The sequence below is a fragment of the Tupaia chinensis genome, unplaced genomic scaffold (assembly GCF_000334495.1).
Source record: "Tupaia chinensis unplaced genomic scaffold, TupChi_1.0 Scaffold000201_1, whole genome shotgun sequence".
NCBI classification, from domain to species: domain Eukaryota; kingdom Metazoa; phylum Chordata; class Mammalia; order Scandentia; family Tupaiidae; genus Tupaia; species Tupaia belangeri.
Window position 1 is genome coordinate 902506 of NW_006159676.1, and position 3512 is coordinate 906017.

Here is a 3512-nt window from a genome sequence, read left to right on the forward strand (position 1 = left end):
CACTCCAGTGGCCCGTGATGGCTACTCCAAACAGGGCCAGGTATTAGAGAGTGGGGTAGGGGTTCAGGTTATGCTTGCTCGAGCAGAGCCTGGATCGGGGATGAGGATAGAGAAGTGTCTCTCGCACACACATTCTGCATGGTTAAGAGCTCAGGCTCCGGGGCCAGCAAGTGGCGTGGTGGCCGACCATGGTTCGAGTCCCGGACCTGGCGGTTTGCTTTCTCACTTTCTCTTTCTCTCTCTCTCTCTGGTGAAATTAAAAATGATAATTATAATAACAAATGAATTAACTAAATAAATAATTCTTTGGAAAAAAAATAAAAATAAAAAAGAGCTTAAAAAAAAGAAAAAAAACTCAGACTCCATCCAGACGACCTGGCTCCAAGCCCTGTCTCTGTTCCTTCCAATGCTGTGTGACCCTAAGCAAGTGTCTTCATCTCTCTGTGCCTCCATCTCCCCATTGGAACCGTGGGGACCTTCGAGCGAGCCCCTCATCGGGCTCTAGGAAGGAAGAAAAAAACGAAGGCTTGTAAAGTCTTCGGAATGTTAAATTTAAAAGCAGCTCCTGGTACAGAAAGCCTCGTGTTCACGCTAAAAATATACCGAGGTGGTCCAATATGGGTGACAGACAGTTTCAGGTGCACACCCTCCCCTCCCCCCCAACACACACACCCTCCCACGCCCTTCCACTTTCACTCTCACTCACCCACACCCTTCTCTTAAAATACCTCTTCTCCAGGGCCGCCAGAGGTGAGCGTTTACACAGCTGTCTGGGGCCCGTCCCCTCATGAATAATGCATGAGGCTCATGCATATGTAAATAGGGGCCTGTGGGGCGCTGGGGGAGGGGCGGCCCAGATCAGCGTGAGTGTGAGTGTGTGTGTGTGTGTGTGTCTCTCCCCAGCCTCACTCCCACCGCCTGCCTCGGTGGGTGCTGAGTGAGGGTGAGTTTGCCAGCGGGTGTTTTTGTGTGTGTGTGACCGAGTGTGGACAAGGGTGGGCAGACCGTTGCACCTGGTGACGCGTGGGTCTCCAGCACACGGAGCATATGGGAACCCGGACGATTTCTGGACGTGCGGGTCTGAGCGCCCCTCCGCTGTGGCTGTGCACACACGTGTGGGTTTCTGGTTGGAGAGTCGGGGTGTGTTTGTGTGCATGGGTGTACGTGTGGAGCCCCTTGGAGGAGAAAGGAAGCCGGGCTCCCCGGGCTCCAGAAATCATCAGACGCTGCAAGTTGGGGACCTCAACCCCAACCTCGCCCCACCCTCCATCGGCTCCTTAACTCCGCACACAGACCCCATCCCACACCCCCACGCTCAGAGTCCACACCGCCAATTACACAGACAGGATCCTTGTCATACACACAAGATAGACAGCCACACACCCCAGACACGGACCCCGAAGATACACACACACACACACACACACACAGAGTCACAGTGACACTTAACAAAGAAAGGCGATCGGAACACTTACAAGAAGCCTAGCTTCTGCACAAAGACACACACCCATAGTCTCGGGGGGGTCCCCCTACACCCCTCTGTGACTCCAACACAGCTCCCCATCCCACTCACACGGAGGCCACCAGATGGGGTGCAGAAAGGTGGCCTTGGTGACTGACCAAGGGACATAGTATTTTGTCACCTGGTGACGTGGCCTCCAGCACAAGTTTTCTGACAAAGACACACCGCAGTCACAGCAGAAGCACAGGGGACCCCCCAGAACCTCTGGGCACACCCCTCCATTCCCCGCTTGCTGAGGACAGACAGACAGACAGACACACACACACACACACAAAGCCTTCACCTCAGGGAGGGGAGGGGACTTCCATTTGGGGTGACCACGAGAGCCAAGGAAGCTGTTGGGTTTTAGGGTCCCACAGAGCACCCACTGATCCCTCCCCACTCCACCCCCGTGTCCCTGCTGGGGCTCAAGGCCAACCCTCACCCCCTGCCTGGCTGTTTCCCATCGACACTGCCAAGAGGAACAAAGCCCCACGCCAGCCACGATAGGGATGGGGGTTGCTCTGGCAGGGGCTGGGGTCCCAGCCCCCCTAGTCTCAGTGCTTGCACCCCAAACCAAGCCAGGGTTTCCGTATGCATTTCGACGCACAGATGGAAAGGAAGTGGGGGGGGGGATGAGACAAGGGTCCGTCCTGGGCTGTGAACATGGGCAAGTGCTGGGGTGAACCCCCTTTTCTACGCTGGTATCCCTCATCTTATCCATAAGTGGGGACCTTAGGGGGTCCCCACTCAGCATTTGTCTGGGACACGCAGTATGCTCCCTGGGAAAAGACAGCACCCCCAACTCCAGATCTGAAAGAATAGGGGACTATCTTGGCATCTCCCCCCCCCCAACAGCCTCGTCCCTGAGTCAGGACGTGGTGACAGGACCTGGCCCTAAAGCAGATGGCAGGGCGCCCCTTTCCCGTGGCCATGCAGTCAGAACCAGGTAGACCCCCTTCCATTGGGCTCAAGCTGATCTGGGGGGCCCCCTCCCCACTGCAGTCCAGCTGGGAATCCTCCCTTCCTCTGCAAACTGGGAATCCCCACTTCAAATCCTGGGGTGTCTCAGCCTAGACACGAGGATGCCCCGTTCGGGAGTCCCCCCCATTCAACATCTGGATGTCTTTCTCTTGACTCCAAACTCGGGGCGACCCTTCCCTAGCCCTGGTTCCCTTCCTCCCCTCTCCCCAATCCTGAGACCCACCCCCAGCTCAGTCCCCTTCCCACCATGGGGGGTTGCCTCCGCATTTCCCCCCCCCCGACCATCGTCCCCCCAAATGCATGTCCTTCTGACATTCCCAATCACCTCCCACCCCCAGTTTGCGCTCTGTCCCTGACCCCGGGCTCCCCTCCCCCATCCCGCCCCCTCCCCATTCTGGGGGGTTCTCCCCGATCCCAGGCTCCCTCTCCAATTCCGGGCTGGCTCTAAATCCGAAGTCTTCTTCCCCAACGCGGCCCCCTGCCGACGGCGGAACCCCCCCACCTGGTTCTTAGCTCGGACGCATCCCTGGGCGGCCGCCTGGCACAAAGGACGCTCCGACTCGGCCCGCTCCCCGCCGGCTCCAGGCCCTGCGCCCTGCGCTCCGCTCGCCCCAGCGCCGCCTCAGCGCTTATAAAGGGGCCGCGGGGCTGCTCTGCGCATGCGCCTCGCCAGCCGGAGGCCGCTGCTGCTGGAAGGAGGAGGCTCCCCTTCACTAAAACCCACCTCCCCCCCAACTTTTCGAACACTCACCCCACCCTGGAGGATAATGCACGTGATTTCCATCTATGCTGTCCCCAACACGACTCATGATGGGTTCTGTCCCATTTTACAGGTGGAAAAACTGAGCCCTAGGGCAGCGAAGTCACTTCCTAGCAAGATCGCGCAGAGCGGAAGGGCAGAGGTGGGGCTCGAACCTGGTCTGCTTGACTCTCCAGGTTCATGCTCCAGCCTAGCTACAATGACTGTTTTACCCCCTCTTTTTTCTTTTTTCTTTCTTTCTTTTTTTTTTTTTTTTTTTTGTTAGGT

At 57.4% G+C, this 3512-nt stretch overlaps 1 protein-coding gene across 1 annotated transcript in view; it reads right to left on the reverse strand.

Annotated features, from left to right (window-relative positions):
- NCAN (neurocan) overlaps positions 1-3090 on the reverse strand; it is a 54498-nt gene extending 51408 nt beyond the window's left edge. Inside the window, 1 exon segment of the mRNA XM_006147094.2 lies at positions 2988-3090. The gene's annotated coding sequence lies outside the window, so the exon portion shown is untranslated.
- Positions 3091-3512: the final 422 nt, after the last annotated feature.